The following is a 13598-nucleotide window of genomic DNA, read 5'->3' on the forward strand; positions in this document are numbered from 1 at the left end:
GAGACCAGATTCATCGACTTGGCTCGTCATGCTCTTATCATACTTCCCACCGTGAGAGAGAGTGAGGAGGTTCATTAAGGACTCGTCCAACCCGCTCAGTTAGCTAGAGGTGGAGGTAGAGGTATTAGAGGTGGAGGTAGAGGTATTAGAGGTGGAGGTAGAGATGCTAGAGGTGGAGGTAAAGGTATTAGAGGTGGAGGTGCAGGTATTGTTCTAGTTTGTGGTAGAGAAGCTTCGGTTGTATTTTGCGTCGTATCTGGTCATGCCTAGTGATTCTTTGGGTGCCCCTGTTTATATGTCTACGCCGGTGGGTGGTTCTATTGTGGTGGATCGCGTCCATTGTTCATGTATAGTGGTTATTGGAGGTTTTGATACTCGTGTAGATTTGTTGCTTTTAGACATGGTTGACTTCGAAATTATATTGGGGATGGACTGGTTATCACCCTATCACGCTATCTTGGACTGTCATGCCAAGACTGTGACCTTAGTTTTACCGAGTATGCCTCGTTTAGAGTGGAGAGGGACTCCTGGTCATTCTACCCGCAGTATTATATCGTATGTGAAGGCTCGACGTATGGTCGAGAGGGGGTGTTTGGCTTATTTGGCATATGTTCGTGATTCTAGTGCTGAGGTTCCTTCCATAAATTCTGTGCCTATTGTTCGTGAGTTTCCTGAGGTTTTCCCTTCAGACCTGCCGGGTATGCCACCCGACAGGGATATTGACTTCTGCATTGATATGGTTCCGGGCACTCAGCCCATTTCTATCCCGCCATATCGTATGGCCCCGCCGGAGTTGAAGGAGTTAAAGGAACAGTTGCAGGATTTGCTTGAGAAGGGTTTCATTAGACCCAGTGTTTCGCCTTGGGGTGCGCCGGTGTTATTTGTCAAGAAGAAGGATGGGTCAATGAGAATGTGTATTGATTACCTGCAATTGAGCAAGGTAACGGTCAAGAATAAGTATCCACTGCCGAGGATTGATGATTTGTTCGATCAACTTCAGGGTGCCAGGGTATTCTCCAAGATTGACTTGCGATCTGGCTACCATCAGTTGAGGATTTGGGCATCCGATGTCCCTAAGATAGCTTTCCACACTCGGTACGGGCATTTTGAGTTCTTGGTTATGTCATTCGGGTTGACAAAATCCCCAGCAGCTTTACGGATTTGATGAGCCGAGTGTTCAGGCCTTATTTGAATTCGTTCGTGTTAGTCTTTATGATGATATTTTAATATATTCCCGCAGCCGGGAGGGGCACGAGCAGCACCTTAGAGTGGTTCTTCAGACTTTGAGGGATAGTCAGTTATATGCAGAGTTCTTGAAGTGTGAGTTCTGGTTGAGTTCAGTTCCATTCCTGGGTCATGTTGTGTCAGCAGAGGGTATTCAGGTTAATCTGAAGAAGATTGAGGCAGTCAAGAACTGGTCTAGACCAGCATCAACCACAGGGATTCAGAGATTCTTAGGATTGGCAGGCTACTATCGTCGGTTCGTGGAGGGGTTTTCATCTATCGCAGCCCCGATGACCAGGTTGACCCAGAAGATTGCCCAGTTCAGATGGTCGGACAAGTGTGAGGCGAGCTTTTAGAAGCTCGAGACAGCTCTGATTACGGCACCAGTGTTGGTTTTGCCCACAGGTTCAGGGCCTTATTCGGTTTATTGTGATGCATCTCGTGTTAGACTTGGAGCAGTGTTGATGCAGGATGGCAGGGTCATTGCCTATGCTTCGCGGAAGTTGAAGATTCATGAGAAGAACTATCCGGTTCATGATTTGGAGTTGGCAGCCATAGTTCACGCATTGAAGGTTTGGAGGTATTATCTGTATGGCGTGGCATGTGAGGTGTTCACGGATCACAAGAGTCTTCAGTATTTGTTCAAGCAAAAGGAGTTGAATTTAAGGCAGAGGAGGTGGTTGGAGTTGTTGAAGGATTATGATATCACTATCTTATATCACCCGGGGAAGACCAATGTGGTGGTCAATGCTTTGAGTAGGAAGTCAGTCAGTATGGGCAGTCTTGCTTATATTCCGGTCAGTCAGAGGCCGCTTGCTTTGGATGTTCAGGCTTTAGCCAATCAGTTCGTGAGACTGGATGTTTCTGAGCCCAGTCATGTTTTGGCTTGCACGGTCGCTCGTTCTTCATTATTGGAGCGTATTCGTGATCGGCTATATGATGATCCCCGTTTGTGTGTCCTTAGGGACACGGTGCAGCGTGGAGGTGCCAGGCAGGTTACTTTAGATGATGATGGAGTTTTGAGATTGCAGGGTAGAGTTTGTGTGCCTAATATGGATGGGCTCTGAGAGGTGATTTTAGAGGAGGCCCATAGTTCCCAGTACTCTATTCGTCCGGGCACCGCGAAGATGTATCAGGATTTGTGGCAGCATTATTGGTGGCATAGAATTAAGAAGGATAATGTAGCATATGTGGCTCGTTGTTTGAATTGTCAGCAGGTTAAGTACGAGCACCAGAGGCCTGATGGTTTATTTCAGAGGATTGAGCTTCCCGAGCGGAAGTGGGAGCGGATCACTATGGATTTTGTTACTGGACTTCAGCTGACTCGGAAGAAGTTCGACACAGTTTGGGTCATTGTTGATAGGCTGACCAAGTCAGCGCATTTCATTCCTATGGCGATCTCTTATTCTTCTGAGAGGTTTGTTGAGATCTTCATTTAGGAGATTGTTCGCCTTCATGGTGTGCCCGTGTCTATCATTTCGGATCGGGGTACGCAGTTTACCTCGCGCTTCTGGAGAGCAGTTCAGCGAGAGTTGGGCACGCGGGTTGAGTTGAGCACAGCATTTCATCCCCAGACAGACGGGCAGTCCGAGCGGACTATTCAGATTTTGGAGGACATGCTCCGAGCTTGTGTCATTGACTTTGGAGGTTCGTGGGATCAGTTTTTGCCTTTGGCGAAGTTTGCCTACGACAACAGCTACTAGTCGAGTATCCAGATGGCTCCTGATGAGGCTTTGTATGGTAGGCGGTGTCGGTCTCCGGTTGGATGGTTTGAGCCGAGAGAGGCTCGGTTGTTGGGTACGGATTTGGTTCAGGAGGCCTTGGACAAGGTCAGGATCATTCAGGATAGGCTTCGTTCAGCTCAGTCCAGGCAAAAGAGCTATGCAGATCGTAAGGTTCGAGATGTAGCTTTCATGGTTGGTTAGCGGGTATTTCTTCGAGTGTTGCCTATGAAGGGCGTGATGAGATTTGGGAAGAAGGGCAAGCTTAGCCCTAGATTCATTGGTCCGCTTGAGATTCTTGATCGAGTGGGAGAGGTGGCTTATAGACTTGCATTGCCGCCTAGCTTATTAGTCGTGCATCCAGTTTTTCATGTATCCATGCTTCAGAGGTATCACGGCGATCCAGCCCACGTGTTAGATTTCAGCACTGTCCAGTTGGACAAGGACTTGTCTTATGAGGAGGAGCCGGTAGCTATTCTAGACCGGCAGGTTCGTCAGTTGAGATCTAAGAGTTTCCCTTCTGTTCGTCTCCAGTGGAGAGGTCAATCTTCTGAGGCATCAACCTGGGAGTCCGAGTCTGATATGCGAAGCCGTTATCCCCATCTTTTCCCCGACTCAGGTACTTCTTTCTTTTGCCCGTTCGAGGACGAACGGTTATTTTAGAGGTGGAGAATGTGACGACCCAAAGGGGTCATCACCTGTTTTCTTACCCATTCTGTACTTCCGAGGCCTTGAAAACCTCATTTAGGGTTGCCTCGTTATGCGTGCGCAGTTCGAACGCGTAGCCGGAAGCTTAAATGTGAAATTTGTGTGAAAAATGCTAAGTTTTGGTATTAAAATGAATAAATTTGACTTCGGTCAATATTCTGGGTAAACGGACCCGGACCCGTGATTTGATGGTCTCGGAGGGTCCGTAGAAAAATATGGGACTTGGGCGTATGCACGGAATCGAATTCCGAGGTCCCAAGCCCGAGAAATGAATTTTTTGAGTAAAATTGTTTTCTGAAAATATTTAAGAAAATTGGAAATGAAATCTGATTAGAAAGTGATGGTATCGGGCCCATATTTTGGTTCCGGCGCCCGGTACAGGTCTTATATATGCTTTAAGCACTTTCTGTAAAGTTTGGTTGCAAACGGACGTCGTTTGACGTGTTTCGGACTTAAAATGGAAAATTTGATGTTTTATGAAATTTGGAAGAAATTATGGATTTTGAGGCTTAATTCGATGTATATGATGTTATTTTGGCAATTTGATCGCACGGGTAAGTTCGTAGGATGTTGTTTAGTTAGTGTATGTGATTGGTTAGGAGCCCCGAGGGCTCGGGAGTGTTTCGGAGTGGTTTTAGACTTATAGAAATTGCAGGTTTCTGTTGTTCAGTGCCCAGGGGTTTTGTTCTTCTCGTTCGCGTGGGCACACTCGCGAACGCGTAAGACAAATCTCCCAGGTGCCTAAGCTTCCTCTTCGCGAACGCGAAGCTGGAGCCGCGAAAGCGAAGCTTCAGGGAGGTACCCTTCGCGAACGCGACCTAGCAAACGCGAACGCATAGGGTTCAGGGGATGGGGTCACTAGCTTCTTCATCGCGAATGCGAAATTTAGGACGCGAACGCGAGGCTCCTGGAGAACTACTCTCCGCGAACGCGAGCCGCTATACGCGAACGCGAAGGCCAATCAGCCCGACCCATCGCGAACGCGAAGGTCCCATCGCGAACGCGTAAGGTTAATTTGCCCAGTTATTTTTAAAACCCAAATCAGAACCATTATGGGAGTTATCAAATTTTTTATAAACCCTTTCTTCTCCAAAGCTTCTAGACGACTTTTGAAGCATTTCTTCACCAAAGTTTCTTGGGTAAGCATTGTTCAACTCGTTTTCTCCATTTTCCATCAATATCTATTAAATTCCTAAGCCTAAAACATGTAATTTAGGGTAGAAATTGGGGAAAATGGGTAGAGTTAGGGCTTTTTGAATTCTCTTGATTTAGACCTCGTTTTCTGGGTTGAACTTGGAAACAAATTATATATTCGGGCTCGTGGGTGAATGGGGATAAGAATTTGGTCCGAACCTCGTGTTTTGACCAAGCGGGCCCGGGGTCAATTTTGGGATTTTGGGAAAAAAGCTTGGAAATCTATATTAGGCATTGGGTTTGATTTGTTTAGCATATATTGATATTATGAAGTCATTATTGTGTAGATTTAATTGAGTTGGAGCCGAATTCGAGAGGGGAGGCGGTTGTTGTGGATTGAATTGGCCGTGGAAGTTGAGGTAAGTGTTTGGTCTAACCCTAGCTTGAGGGACTAGGAGTTGAGTCTTATTTGCTAATTGCTTCTTGTTGAGTACGACGTATAGGCATGGTGACAAGTATCTATACGTTGGTTTCTAGCATGACCGTGAGTCCTTAAATTGTGAATATCTTGATTTCGTTGTATTTCTCTTGCCTTGGTGATGATTCTTATTTGTTGTGAAAAGCTTGTTAGAGGAATTGTAACCTATGAACAACGAGGAGCATTGGCTCAAGTCATATTACAATTGTGAACGTATATGAAATGGTTGAACCCTTTGGAGCATTGTCTCAAGTGGTAAAGTGAGATATAAAATGAAAGTGAAAGGAAGAGAAAGATTATTTAAATTGTTTCCTTGTCGGTATATTGTTGTTTATTGATTATTCTCCCTTGCCGGGACGTTAAGATTATTGATGTTGTACCCTTTCCGGGATTTAATTGTTTAATTGTGTTCCCTTGCCGGGATTTCCATTATTATTTTGTTTATTCCCTTGCCCCTTGTTTGTGATTGTTGTTTGGGTGAGGAAGAGTGTTAAAGCACGAAGGGTGATGCCGTGCATTGTTTGTTTATGGTGAGGAAAGAGTGTAAAGCACGAAGGGTGATGTCGTGCATTGTCTGATTATTGTAATGAAAGAGAGTAAAGCACGAAGCGTGGTTCCGCGCCGCACGATATACCATTCCGTGCCGATTCTATTGATTATATGTGAGGAAAGAGAGTAAAAGCACGAAGGGTGATGCCGTGCACATTTTATTATATCATTGTTTGGTAAGGATGAGAGTAAAAGCACGAAGGGTGATGTCGTGCACTTATTGCCGTTTGTTATGATTTCTTATTGCTAACAGTTCAAGTGCATTAATGGTCTTATTCTACTATTACTGTGATTCTTCATGTTGACATTTCCGTTTATTGTGTTACTTGTTATTATTGAATTAAGGTATCCTTGTGCAACGTTATGCCTTGAATTTATGCCATAATTGCTACATATTTATGTGACTTAATTGCTACTTGACATTCGACATATTTAATACTAAATTTCCTAATTGCTCCTTAAAGTCCATAATTAATTGCTACTTGTCATTATTTGTTTCCCTCGGTGAATCATAATTATTGTGTACTTGTTGTCTTATGAATTCGTATTAATTGTTGTATTTATTAGAGTAAATTTCATTTGGAAGAACTGTTGATATAATGAAATGGGAGCGGGTGGTACGCCTACCACGAGATTTGATGAAATGGGAGCAGGTGGTACGCCTACCACGGAAACATTGTGAAATGGGATCGGGTTGCACGCCTGCAACGAGATGTGTACAGACAGTGAAATCTGCTTTTATTTTCCTTATCCGTGTTAGAGATAATTTATTGATGCTCCTTATTATTCTCTTGAATTTCTGTATTATCTGTTATCCCCGAAGCATGTTCCCTTCCTATTTAAAATGGTCGTTCTTGTTATTTTTCCGCTGTAGATATATATATAACTGTACAGGTTTATGTGGTAGTCCTGTCTAGCCTCGTCACTACTTCGCCGGGGTTAGGCTAGGCACTTACCAGCACATGGGGTCGGTTGTGCTGATACTACACACTGGCTCTTTCGCACAGATCCAGGTACCGGACAGCAGTAGTAGCTCGGGAGCCAGCCTTCAGTCCTCCGAGACACTGAGGTAGCCTTGCAGGCGTCCGCAGGCCCGGTGTCTCCTCTATCTTTATTTATGTTCTATTATCTCTTGTATTCTAGACAGAAAATGTTACTCTCTTTCAAATGGTTGTATGTAGTAAATCTTAGTAGTCTGTGAATGTTGTGACACCAGTTCTGGGTAGAGGAATATGTGGATCTTCCTTATTATCTTGGTTTATTTCATTTAAGTCTTCCGCTAAATTACGAATTTCGCTGTTGTTTAATTATTTATTCCTGCTACTTTAATTGGTAAAAATGGATCCAAAACAAAAGTACTTATGGATTCTAAGAGGGTGGCTTGCCTAGCTTCTACGAGTAGGCGTCATCACGACCCTCGAGGGTGGAAAATCCGGGTCGTGACACACTTGGTCGTGAACTTAGACTAACAAGCTCAAAAGTTAAGGGCAATAGGTCCTGAACTTACAGTTACAAGTTCAAAAGTTAAGGATAATAGGTCCTGAAGTCCTGAACTTAGACTAACAAGCTCAAAAGTTAAGGACAATATGTCTTGAACTTAGGCTAAGAAGCCCAAAATTTAAGGACAATAGGTCCTAAATTTAGACTAACAAGCTCGAAAGTTAAGGACAATAGGTCCTGAACTTAAACTAAAAAGCTCAAAAGTTAAGTACACTTGGTCCTGAACTTACAGTTACAAGTTTAAAAGTTAAGGACACTTGGTTCTGAACTTAGACTAACAAGCTCAAAAGTTAAGGACAATAGGTCCTGAACTTAGACTTCCAAGTCCAAAAGTTAAGGGTAAGTAGTCCTTAACTTAGAGTTACAAGCATAGAAATTAAGGACAAGTGGTCCTGAACTTCGAGTTCCAAGTTCAAAAGTTAAGGACATGTAGTCCTGAAGTCCTGAACTTAGAGTTGCAAGTTCAAAATTTAAGGATACTTGGTCCTGAACTTTAGAGCAGAAGGGTGTTTTCGTCCGGGCAGGTAAAGTTTATTAAAGTAGTGGCTAAAGACTAAAGACATTTTAAACAATGGCTTAAAAGTAAATACATATGTTATTAGTGGATAACCGTGCACTTTTCCCCAATCTAAATAAATATGGGCTTAGCAAACTAGTGGCCCAGATACGAAATTAACAGCCCAACTAATAACAACCCAGCTATTCTAACCTCCCCTCTCAAGTTGGAGGGTGGTTAGCCACACCCAACTTGCTCAAGATAAAACGATGAGTGACACCAGGGAGTGGCTTCGTAAGCATATCAGCAAGCTGCAGCTGGCTTGGGACAAAAGATAAAGAAATCAGCCCATCTTGTAACTTTTCACGTACAAAATGACAATCTAACTCAATGTGTTTGGTGCGCTCATGAAATACCGGATTCTTTACAATGTATATAGCTGACTGACTATCACAATGCAAAGGAACAGGCACAATGGAGGTGACAGAGATTTCAACCAATAATCTGGTAAGCCAAGCTAACTCAGCAACGACTCGTCGCATGGATCAATACTCTGCCTCGGCTGAAGATAGAGACACAGTGTGTTGCTTCTTGGATTTCCAAGTAAGAAGAGAATTCCCAAGAGTAACCAGGTAACCACTTACAGATCTGCGTGAATCTGGGCAGGCTGCCCAGTCAGAGTCACAGAAAGAACTCAAGGAAAAATCATTATCTGCGCCCATAAACAACCCTTGACCTAAAGTACCCTTGATGTATCGAAGAACATGATAGGCAGCAGCTAAATGTGAATCACAAGGAGCATGCATAAACTGACTCAAGCATTGAACTGAGTAGGCAAGATCAGGTCTTGTGTTTGTAAGAAAATTCAATTTGCCGATCAATTTTCTATACAAAGTAGGATCAGATAAAGACTTCCCATCAACAGCCTTGAGCTTTTGATTAGCATCTAAGGGACTGCTAACAGAAGTGCATTCTAGACAATCAAATTCAGTTAAGAGATCCATAGCAAACTTTCTATGACAAACAAGCACCCCACCAGATTCTGACAGAATTTCCAAACCAAGAAAATAATGCAAATGTCCCAAATCCTTAATTTTGAACTGATTGTCCAGAAACAATTTAAGGGAAGAAATTTCCTTATCATCATTTCCACTCAAAGGGATGTCATCAACATACACAGCAACAACAGTAATCAAAGAATTGACAGATTTAATAAAAAGAGAATAGTCATTTTTAGATGCAGTACCCCTAGAAATCAAACAACCACTTAATTTGGTGTATCATTGTCTAGAAGCTTGTTTTAATCCATATAAGGATTTTTTCAACTTACATACCAGATTATCACCAGAAACTACCATACCCTGTGGGATCCTAATATACACATCTTCATCAAGGTCTCCATGCAAAAATGCATTATTCACGTCTAATTGAAACATAGGCCAATGCCTCTTAACAGACACTGCAATAATAGCTCTAATGGTGGTCATTTTAACCACGGGAGAAAATGCCCTTGTATAATCAACCCCTTCAGTTTGTGTGTCCCCCCTTACCATTAACCTAGCCTTAAACCTTTCAATACTACCATCTGCCCTATGTCTGATTTTGTATACCCATTTATTCCCAATGGGCTTCTTGCCTGGTGGTAAGGGCACTATATCCCAAGTCTTATTTGCCTCAAGTGCATCAAGTTCTTTCAAAATAGCTTCATGCCAAGCAGGATTTAAAATTGCTCTCTGGAAAGTTACTGGTTCATGCACATTATCTAGACTCTTAACTAAATTCTGATCAATGGAACTCAAAGTACTAAAACAAACAGGCCTGGGCAAATGTCACGACCCGGATTTCCCACCATCGGGAGTCGTGATGGCGCCTACTAACGGAGCTAGGCAAGCCAAACATTTAAACATTTTCGGATAACAACACAACAATAATAAAACAACGAGTCTTTAAATAAATGCGGAAGTCTTTTAAGAACATAATAACTGAAAACCCAAAATGCGGAAGTTTAATATTTCTCTACCCAAGACTGGAGTCGCTATCTCACGAACCACTAAAGAGTGCTACAAACAAGTCTGAATAGAAAATGCCTAAATGTCTGTCTCGGTACAATGAAAACAAACTGACAACATCGAAAGGGACTCCGGCCTGCGAATGCCAGCTAGGCTACCTCGTAAGTCCCTGGACTGAAGTCAGCTCCCGATCAATATCCTACTGCAGTGGTCCAAAAGCTGCTTCGGGACCGTGATCTGTGCAAAAGAGCACAGAAGTGTAGCATCAACACAACCGACCCCATGTGCTGGTAAGTGCCTGGCCTAACCCCGGCGAAGTAGNTATATATATATATATATATATATATATATATATATATATATATATATATATATATATATATATATATATATATATATATATATATATATATATATAAGGAAAAAACAAAGAAATTAAACAGTTAAGAGGGAGGGAAGCATACTATGGGGGAGTACAGTCCGGATATAAAGTCAACAATTTACGTAAGAAACAGGGCAATAACAATAATTAATGAGAGCAGGAAAAAAAATCCATAGTTGCACGGCATCAACCTTCGTGCTTTTACTCTCATTCTCACCAAAAGCAATCAAATAAAGTGCATGGCATCACCCTTCGTGCTTTCCCTCACATAACTCTCATATCATGGCACGGAATGATCCTTCGTGCAATTATAATCAAATCAGAGCACGGAATGTCCCTTCGTGCATAAATAATCAAAACATGGCACGGAATGACCCTTTGTGCGAATATAATCAAAACATGGCACGGAATGACCCTTCGTGCAAATATAATCAAAACATGGCACGGAATGACCCTTCGTGCAAATATAATCAAAACATGGCACGGAATGACCCTTCGTGCAAATATAATCAAAACATGGCACGGAATGACCCTTCGTGCAAATATAATCAAAATATGGCACGGAATGACCCTTCGTGCATTATCACTCTTCCTCACCCAAACAGTAATCACAACCAAACGGGGCAAGGGGATAAACAAATAATAAGAAATGTCCCGGCAAGGGAATTACACAATTAACAGCTAAATCCCGGCAAGGGAGCAACAACAATACTTTATATTTCTTTCATTTCTTACTCAATAGTCTTTTTATCATTCGAGCCAACGCTCCAAAGAATTTACAATTCATAATTAGTCCTCATACTCTTCACATTGCATAGAATTTATCAATTAACATGGAAGAGTCATAACAATATCAGGATAAGTTCATACAAGGACCCACGGTCATGCTAGACACCGGTATAGATACTCGTCACCATGCCTATACACCGTACTCGATCATTTAGCAATTAGCAAATAATAACACTTTAATCTTATTCCTTCAAGCCAAAGTTAGATCAAACACTTACCTCAAATGCTCCAAACTCGACTCAAGCCTCTAGAATAGCTTTACCCCTCGAATTCACCACAAACCCGCTCGAATCTAGTCACAAATTACTCGAATGTATTAACAAATGCTAATTGAATCAGTTTGAATGCATGAAGATGAATTTCCCAAAGTTTTACTCAAAAATTCCCAAAATGCCCCCGGGCCCACGCGGTCAAAACCCGAGGTTCGGACCAGAACCCGGTTATCCATTCCCCCACGAATTCATATCTATGATTCGTTTTGAAATCAGACCTCAAATTGAGGTCCAAATCCCCAATTTTAAGAAAACCTAGGTTCTACCCAAAATCCCCATTTTCACCCATGGAAATCTATGATTTTAAGATGAAAACATGTTTAATGATGATGAAGATTGAAGAAGTTGAGTAAAAATTAACTTACAAATGATTTGGAGAAGATAGGTTTCTTTGAAAATCGCCTATGGAGTTGTTTGAGTTGAAAGAATGAAGAAATGGGGTGAAAAATTCGTCTAATTATGAAAAATGCAGGCCTCAGTTATGGGAATTGCGAACATGGGTTCGCAATTGCGAACCCAGCAGGTCTGGGAATTGCGAGATTCTAGTTCGCATTTTCGAACTTGGGCCACTTGGGAGGACTTCGCATTTGCGAACATTTTGTCGCTTTGGCGGAGTCTGGGTCCTTCGCATTTGCGAGCCCCTTTTCGCATTTGCGACTCCAGTCCAATGTCCCTTCCCTCGCATTTGCAATGTCAGGCTCGCATTTGCGAGCTTCGCATTTGCGAGACCTGCTTCGCAAATGCGAAATTTGCAGAACTGATGATACCAGATTTTCCTAAGGTTCAAAATGCAACTCGACGCCTATCCAAAACTCACCCGAGCCCTCGGGGCTCCAAACCAAACATGCACACAACTTCAAAAACCTCCTACGGACTTACTCGTGCGATCAAATCGCCAAAATAACGTCATATACATAGAATCAAGCCTCAAATCACATGATTTCTTCCAACTTTTCATAAAACATAATTTTTTCCATTTTTAAGTCCGAAACACGTCAAATGACGTCCGTTTTCAACCAAACTTTACAGAAAGCGCTTAAATCATATATAAGACTTGTACCGGGCGTTGGAACCAAAATACGAGCCCGATACCATAGTCTTCTGATCAAATTTCCTTTCCATTTTCCTTAATTAATTTCAGAAAATAATTTCACACAAAAATTCATTTCTCGGACTTGGGATCTCGGAATTTGACTCCGGGCATATTCCCGAGTCCCATATTTTTCTACGGACCCTCCGGAACCGTCAAATCACGGGTCCGGATCCGGGTCCGTTTACCCAAAATGTTGACCGAAGTCAACTTTAATCATATTAATATCAAAATTCAACATTTTTCACACAGAATTCATACTTAAGCTTTCCAGCTACGCGCCCGGACTGCGCATGCAAATTGAGGCGACCAAAAAATAAGGTTTTCAAGGCCTCGGAGACACAGAATGAGTGAGAAAACAGGTGATGACCCTTTGGGTCGTCACAACAAACAATTTAAGAAAGTTAAGGTGGGACATATATAATCTTGAAGATAAGAAGGAGGATTGTGATTTCTAGAAGGATATCTTCCAGGAACAACAGTAGGGTCAATAGGATCAGAAGAAGTGGAAGGAAAAATAGGGACAAGAGAGGAAGGAGCAAAAGAATTAGGAGATACAATAGGACTGGATAAAGGTGCATCCATATCACCACTAGAAGAAACATTGGAGCCAGGTTCATGAGTAGAAGTTGGAATAGGTGCTGGTACATGGTCAATGGGAGGTGATTGTTCTGGTGCTAGAAGTATAGATGGCAGATTTGGGAATAGTGTCTTTGGTGTGGAGGATTTGCAAAATGAAAAAATGTTCTCATGAAAAATCACATCTCTTGAAATAAGTGTTTTTCTATAAGACAACTGTAGGAGTTTGTAAGCTTTCTTTCCGGGTGGATAACCTAGAAAAATACATGCAACTAACCTAGGGAAAACCTTGTCCCTGAAGGGTTTGGGTGTAACAGCATAACAAAGACATCCAAAACTTCTCAAGCGTGTATATGTGGGCAGCACAATATAAAGTAATTCATAAGGAGTCTTGTCTGACAAAACAGTGCTGGGGAATCTATTTATCAAGTATATAGCTGTCAATACACAATCACCTCAAAAATGAATTGGTAATTTGGATTGGAAAAGTAAAGCTCTTGCTGTTTCCAATAAATATTTGTGCTTTCTTTTCACAATCTCATTTTGTTGGGGTGTGTAAGGAACTGTGGTTTGATGGATGACACCTTTAGATTGAAGGAATTGAGAAGCTTCATAGCTGAAACCAAGTTCCAAAGCATTATCAATTCTAATGAATTTTATTTTTAAA

This window comes from Nicotiana attenuata, unplaced genomic scaffold (genome assembly GCF_001879085.1).
Source record: "Nicotiana attenuata strain UT unplaced genomic scaffold, NIATTr2, whole genome shotgun sequence".
Classification (NCBI taxonomy): domain Eukaryota; kingdom Viridiplantae; phylum Streptophyta; class Magnoliopsida; order Solanales; family Solanaceae; genus Nicotiana; species Nicotiana attenuata.